The sequence below is a fragment of the Melospiza georgiana genome, chromosome 6 (genome assembly GCF_028018845.1).
Source record: "Melospiza georgiana isolate bMelGeo1 chromosome 6, bMelGeo1.pri, whole genome shotgun sequence".
Taxonomy (NCBI): Eukaryota; Metazoa; Chordata; class Aves; order Passeriformes; family Passerellidae; genus Melospiza; species Melospiza georgiana.
In genome coordinates, this window is record NC_080435.1 from 4,779,263 (window position 1) to 4,787,580 (window position 8,318).

Below are 8,318 nucleotides of genomic sequence, written 5' to 3' on the forward strand. Positions count from 1 at the left end.
GGTAAGGTCATCTTCCTTTTGTGGGCTTGCTAGATTGCCACAGACAAGGATCATTTTGCATTCACAATAATATGGGTTTCTTTTCCTCTGCAGATGATGACCGTGTTATACATAGCTGATAAGCTCTAGCTGAATCTTCTTTTCTGCTAAGTGCTTAGCAACTAAGGTTTTGTAAGTTCACTGGTTGATGCTGTTGTATCAGCAATTAATTCTTATATTAAAAAAAAAAAAACTTCGAAAGATTTTTATAATAATTCCTGCTGTGGATTTTTGAATCCTGAAGTAGTGAAGGAACAACATAAAGTAACTAATGGGATATCATAGTCTAATAAGAAAATAATTACTTCATATGAAAATATCTGCTTTTTTGTGCGCCCTTGCAGTGTTAAAGACAAACTTCTGTGTGGCAGCAGATCTTCTGATAGCATCTCCAGTCACTTCTGACACAGTCAGATACAATACAGGTCTTATTGTATGTGCAGTGATTCTAAGAGGAATTAAACTTAAAATGCAAGCACCAAAATGCTGTGAAGGTAAAAGATCTGCTTCTTTGTTAGGTTGCTCAGGGCAGCAGCAGGTAAACAGGAAATCCAGGGCAAAGGAGGGAGCAGAACCTTGTGATGGCAGAGAGAGAAAACCACTGATGGTCTGCTGCTGAGAGTGTTTAAGCCAGTTCTGTGGAGCAGGAGTTTTAGTAAAGGTCTTGGTGTCCTAGAAAAAGAGCTGCCTGGGAAAATGCAGGAAAACAGAACAAAAGGTGGTGATGTTTTCTTAAGGGTGCTGTACCTTGGAATAGAATGGTTGAATTAATTTTTCCACTTCTCCAATATCTCCAAATTTGTTCATAGCCAAGCAATGTTGTTATGTTGAACTTCACTTTTTTATAGTTCAGTGCAAAATCTTTGGAATCTATCAACTCCAGTAGATGAAAAATTTATCTGAAGCCACACCTAAAAATCTTAATCTGGGACAGAAGTATTGCTAACTCTGTTGCTTTTGATGTGGTAAATATTACACCAGGCTAGACTTTATTCACATGTTTGTGATTAGTTCAGTTGCCAGTTGAGGCACTTTAAACACCTCAAAAGGAAGAAAAACACAGAAAACAATGTTTAATCATAAGTTGATATTGATATGACTTGGATTTGAAAAGGGTAACAAGATCTAGAGGTGCGGGAGGTTGAAACATTTCCAGTGGAAAAAGGAAATGTACTGTTGAATGAAGTTCTGATAGGGTTTTATGTAGACCAGTTTTTATGCTGGAATGTCACCCATATTTGAGGAAAATTAACTCACAGCAGAGGCGTGGATGAAGGAGTATGTATGGGAAAGGAAACACCTGCCATTTGAGGGGAGTCTGGATGACTGTAGGTTAATTTGTTTGTCACAGCAACAATTGAGAATGGACCCGTCTGTTCTACATGTGAGCAGCTTAGAGAAGGGAGATAAAGCTGGAAGGCCAATGGTGGCGTGAGAAGAAATATATTAAGGAATAAACTGAGGCTGAACATAAAAATAATGTTTAAGATTTTTGTGAAATCTATGAAAACCTTGAGAATCGTTAGGCTAACTTATTGGTGGACATGTAAAGCAGAAGCAGAACAATGATTTATACACAGAACAAATGATTTTTACAAACATTAAAAACATTGGTATGCCAATGTTTTTAAGAAATGTTCTCTTGTTTCACATCTTTGTGATCAGGGCTCAACAACTGGTAGGAAGGGAAATGCTGATATCTCCCTGGGCTCCATATAAGAAACGGGAGCCTGAATTGTTTTCTCCTTACAATAAATCCTCCTGCAGGACTGGAGTACAGTCTGTGCACTGACACACACACCTGGGTGCTTCTTCACACCTGTCACATTTTTCAATTCCTTTAAAGGGAGTAGTGCCCCCTTACATGACACTTCTCAACAAGGCATCACCTGCTGTGTTTATAATCTTAAAACATCATGAGACAAGACCTTGAGCTAGAATAGCCTGCTGCGTTTAGCAGGCTTGCTGTAAAATGATATTTGGTACAGGCTTATTTCCTCCAAATGCATCTGATAGAGGGAGTTTTCAATTTCAGGGCAAAATATGTCAGTCAGATTTGGAGTTAGTAATAAGGGAGACATGTGGGAACGCATTCTGTTACAAACTATAGGCTTCATAAATTATTAACATTACTATATAAATATATACATTATATAAATTATATAGATAAAACATGAATTATTAATTATTTTTCATGTACCCCATCTTCTGTAATTTTGTGAGTTTGTAATCATGCTAACATTTTTGACTATTGCACTTTTTTATCCATGGTTTCAGTGAAGCTCAACAGCACATGCAGGTGGTCGAGTTTTTGGTTGTGGTTGTTTTTTGTTTGTTTTCTGAACTAGTTATTGCATTGCTGACCATCACAATAAGGTCAGCTAAGAGTTGTATAATGTCACACAAACCAGAACTTCTATTGAGGATTCCACAGAGACTATGATTCATACCTTATGTGCTTTCAGCCCAAGGGTGTTGATGTAAATAGCAGGCTGAGTTTACCTTAGGGGTAAACACAAAGAGCTGTAAAGCTTGATTAGCTAGGTGTGGTAAAAAAATGCTGCTCAGAAAATTATAGACAAAATTTCAAATGATTTTCTCTTTTTAAAAAATCCCACAATATCATAAAGTTAATTAAATTTTATATGAGACCTTCAGCTATAAATCAAATCTTTACATAGCCCCAATGGGGGAAAAATATCTTTATAAAAGTCTAGATGTGGTTACTGTCCCTGCCCACTTTAACCATCACAAGCATTTCCTTCTGCTTTGTAACAAGTAGAAATTAAAGAAGGTTTTGTGGTACTTCTGTGAAGTTAACCAGGCTCTATATCTTTGCAATGCATTCTTTTCCATCTCTGCTGCTAAAGGTTCTTATTGGAAAGCAGCTATAAACCCCTAAATCTAAAGTATAGTGTTACCACTGCACAACCATAGCAGTGTCAAGCTCTAGTCAGAATTAGAAGACTCATTGCAGGCACATCCATGATTTAAATGTAGGGTGTGGGGATATTTTTCCTTCAACATTCCACCACAGGGCAAAGCACCAATGTGGCAGAGCAATGGAAGTTCCCTGCTAAGATTATTTCCCAACTCACTCTGTTTTTTTTTTCTTAAGGGTGTGTTGGTGTTTGCATTTTGTTTTTGTTTTTTGCACTTTTGTTGGGATTTTTTGTGTGTGTTTGACTTTTTCCTGTTAGAAAATTGTGGCAATTTAAAATCAGAGCTGGAACTGAGAGGCTTGACAGGGACCAGAGTGGGTGGGACTGTACTTTTCAAGTGCTTTGTGAATGCTTTGCTTGCAGAAGTTAGCCCCTGTTTTGTAATGAGGTGTGCTGGAAAATGGCATCTGGACAGCTGCATTCATTAGTCCATTGTGAAACATGGCAAGTTCAAGCAAGTTTTATCTGCAAATTTCACCTCGGGCTTTACTGTGGAACCATTACTGGAATCTGCATAATGATGCATATGATGTTTTAATGATAGTATTACACCAGAAGTTAATTTATAATGTGTTAACAGTGTTAAAGCAATATTTCAGGAAGAAATGTGTGTGAGAAAAGTCAGAAAAATATCTATTCTGGTTGAATCCAAGCCATTCTATGATTTTACGATACTTGAGGTTGTAGAGTTCACAGTAACCATCAGGAAATGAAAGTCAGCTCCATTCAATTTACAGCTGTTTTGAGTTTTCTCTCTTTTTGGTGATTTCTATCTGAGTCTCATAGGGTATTTGTAATTTGATCAGGCATTGAGGGCAAAATCCCCTACTTCTCTTCTGTCAGAGAATCAGGCATTGGCTGCTAATTGAAAGGTAACTGTTGGACTGGTATAATTGTCTCAGTATTCCAAGAAGCCTTATTTTGTGTGAACTCTGTTTTTTTTTAGGAAAACAGTTAGGATTATTTTAAAATAATAATAAAAATGCTTATTAAATCTTCTTAATAAATAAATTTCCAAGGAACTGTAATTTTCCTTCTCTCTCTCTTTTTTTTTTAATGGCTTTTTTTTTTTTTTTAAGGCATCAAGATTTAGGAGACATTATTCCCTATTTTTCAACCTGTGGCTAATCCCAGCAGAATTTAACTTATTTATTAAAGAAATATCCTTAGAAGTCTGTAAAAACAGATAGCTGCATAGACAATTGAGGTTTTATTAGTGCCTCCCTCACTGATAGTGACACAGATCCAAGGAGACCACCATGGTCTTTGCAGTAAAGAATACTTTACCAGTATTCTGAAATACTGGTAGATCCACTGATTATCAACTTTTTTTTTTCAGCCCAATGCAATTGCTTCATTAATTATTTAGTTCAGTAGGATCTCTGAGGCCCATGGAAACCCTTGTTGCTGCGTGCTCCTTCTCTTCCCACAGTCAGCCCTCAGGGGCCAGTGGCCGACTTATTGGTTGTGGTTGTTTTTTGTTTGTTTTCTGAACTAGTTATTGCATGGCTGACCATCACAATAAGGTCATGGCGAGCTCTGGTGCCTGCTCCTGGTCGTCACCTCCACAGCACCCTGGTGGTGCTGCTTTCTCTTTGGAGATCTGACACGCCTGCTTGTCCCCTGCATCTGCTCCTGATGCTCCTCTGACAAACACAGCCTGTAGCTTCCTTCAGTTCTGCAAAGCTCAGGTATTTGGGGATCAAGGAGGTAGAGGCCTGCACCTCCCAAGAATTATTTAAGAGAAAAGTAAAAATTAATGAGATGTTACACTGTGACTTCATTAAGCAAGTTGTGGTTGATCTGGAGCTAAAGTGTGGTAATCCTTTAGCAAATAAGGAAAACACACTTCTGTAATTGGATGAGCTAATTAGTTTAATATGTCACTATAAATTACATCGAAAAGGTAAAATGTCATTATCTGTGATGATCCCATAGGAACTTAAGAATATTTTATCAGTTATTGTTTAGTTGAATCATGGGAAAAACTGATATTTTGGAAATTCTTGGTGGCTTTTGTGTTTTTGTAAGGTGGAATTGTAGAACTACTAAAGTTTATCTGAATAGCTGATTTTTTTCCTAAAGTCCCACTTTTGTGGCACCTATTCAGCTTTGGTAGAATTTAAATTGTTCCAAACCTCTGTTTTACTCTAAGGAATTATTCTAGGGTGAGGTAAAGGGATGGTGATGGAGACAGATGTTCATGGCTCCCTGTATCTGGAAGGCTGAGATCTCTCAATTTCCTTACATAAAGAAGACAAGAACAAACCAACCTTCTGAATATTCTGCTAGTGTCTTTTTTCCTGGCTGGCAACTGGACTTGCTCCCTGACCAAGTGATAACACAAGAAGACAACTCTGCCTTACTGTTGCTATATATTTCATCCACATCACCTGCTGCTCCTGAAGGAGATAAGCATGAGAATCTTCTTTTTCTTTTGATGACTTTGTGAGCACAACTGGGAAGGTTATTGCTCTTAAAATAATCTTTCCACTAAGCATTAATTTTATAAAGCACTGCCTGTAAGTCACAAGCAGAGGTGCTGTCAAGACTGATGCCTGTTGTGCAGCCACTTTGACATCTGAAAGTTTGCTAACAGGAATGGCTCCTTCTCCCTCCTCAGAGGGAGAAACATAGAAGCAGAGAAACACAGGAGCAGAGCACAGTTGTGAAGGTGTGGGCAGAAGGAGTGGTCCTTCTCACTGACAGCTGCTTTTTGTCTCAGGAAATGAATATGATCCACTGCAAGGATTATTTTGGCAAGCTACTTCTTATAAGTACAATACCCAGACTGACAGGCCAGGTACTCCAGGCTTTTTGCATGGCTTTTGAACGGAAGAAATACACCAACAACTGAAATCAGTACTGTAAAACGTGAATCATCCTGAGTGAAAGATTCTGGTTTTTCTTGATTCTGACCTAAAGCAGAAGGTCGAAATGTTCCAAATTCTAATTCCCTCTGCTTTAGACTATGACCAAACATATTGAAGTATCAGGCCTACCTGAGCGCTGCTACAAGACTCAGTTTCTCTGGCAAACTGTCTGAAGACCATGTAGACTCATAGAACAATTTAGGCTGGAAAAGATGCTTAAGATTGTGTAGTCCAGCTGTTAGCATGATGTGTCCAAGTCCACCACTAAACCATGTCCTTAAGGGTTGGGTCTATGTGTCTTAAATACCTCCAGGGATGGTGACTCAACCACTTCCCTTGGCAGCCTGATCCAGTGCTTGACAGCCCTTTCAGTGAGTTTTTTCCTAATATCTAATCCAAACCTGCCCTGGAGCAACTTGAAGCCATTTCCTTTTGTTTTGTTGTGTGTTAGTTGGGAGAAGAGTCCAATGTCCTCCTTGCTACAACTTCCTCTTAGGCACTTGTAGAGAGTGATAATGTCCCCCCTCAGTCTCCTTTTCTCCAGACTAAACAATCCCAGCTCCCTCAGCTGCTCCTCATCTGACTTACTCTCCAGACCCTTCACTACCTCTGTTGCCCCTCTCTGGACCTGCTCCAGAAACCTAATGTCCTTTTTGTAGTGGGGGGCTCAAAACTCAAGGTTTGGCTGCACCAAATCACATGCTTGACTGGTGGTGTAGGTGCAACTTTAGGGCCTCTAATATGGGACCACCTTGTCTCCTCTGAGTCAGTGACATCAGGTGATGTCTTCTGGTCAGAGCTGAAGATGAAGGTGTATTCTGGGTGCTGTGACTAGATATTCCTTTGGTGGTGACTGGGGTCACCCCAGTAGCATCCTTTGAGGGGAAGGTGCCCTTTGAGTAATTCAGTGCCTTGGAGATGTCTCCTGAGCAGTAACACAAAGCAGCTTGTTTGTTTGCTGTTGTTGTTACTTGTGTCAACTCACCTCAGACTGTGTTGATGTGCTTACAGTATAATCTGAGAAATTTGATGCAATTGCTTTGTAAATAAGGCCTAAGTTTGCAATGTGAATGTGAATTTTTTTTTTTGTAGACATATTGAATAATGTATTAGAACAAAACTTTAACAGGATATTGTACAGTTGTGCGACTCCTGTGCAGCAGACAATAGAAAGTCAGTTTATTTGTTATTGTCTCACAAGAGAGATGTTTCCTGTGGAATTTTCTCTGTTCTCAAAACAAGAAATGTAGCTCAATGCCCCTGTTCTTCGTTTTCCCCAAATGCTTTATAATGACAAGTGCATGAAGATTTAATTTCTTAAGGATTTAATTTGCTGTCACTTCTGTCTTTGTCTGATTCTAGGTCAAAAAGGATTATTATTAAGTTTTGGGATGGCTTATTTGAGTTGTGTAAATGAAGTCTGAGATCTAGAGATATTATTTAAGAGAAAAGTAAATTAGTATATTCAAGCACAGTCTTCAGATCAGTGACTGGATCAATATCGAATTGTTCGGTGTCTAGACGCACATCTTCAGCATTAATAGTACTGCTTTCACAAATGAATCAACAGCCCAACAGCTTTGCTTTAGCAGGTTATGAAGATCAAAGCACAAGTATTTTTAGAAATGAGGTTGGACCCTGTGTCTGCATTGGTGTATCAGAGCTCAGACCAAGAGGTCTCTGTCTCTTTACCATGGCAGTTTCCTCTCAGAAGCTACTGGTCTTGGGAAGCTTGTGAGCCAGACTCTGAAGGCTATTTTCCCCTTTGCTTTGCATTAAATATTAAATATTTGATGTCAAATATCTGTGGAAACCCTGTGAGAATTTGGAGAAATTATTATCAGTCTCTGTTTTCTGTGAGAGAAAAATGATTCTGAGCCTGTGTCAAAACTGGTGTGGGATTTTGGTGGCAAATGGGCATCTCCAGAGCTTGCAGCTGCCTCTCAAGAGGCTGCAAAGCCTGGGCTGGTTCTGCTGCAAGCTCTCTGCTCCTCTGCACCCTGTTGCAAGTTATGTGGCCCAGTCCAAGGGCTGTGTGACTCCAGACCTCACATCACTGCTGTGGGCTTCTGTTGTTGTGATGGTATTGGTGAAATGCCACCTTGTCTTCTGGCCTGTGGCTTCCTGACTGTGACTCACCTGCACTGTGGTTCGTGATGCACAGTGTCAAGTTATCAGGTAATTTAATATTATTGCTGGGTTACATCTGCTTCTGGGTGGGAGAGTTGTTTAGTTGGGTTCTTTTCTCTTACTATGTGCAGAGTAAGCAAGGGCAGTGTAATGACATGGCAGCTTCAGCAGTTAATTGCTTAATTTGATTTATGAAATCCACAAAAGGCCAAAATGTGGACCTTCTGGAAAGGGTGGAATTTAAGTGGGGAGCATGGCATGTTATCTAAGTGGATGGCTAACTTTGGTTCCTCAAGGGTGAGGAGAATCCACTGTCATCAAACCGAGACACAAA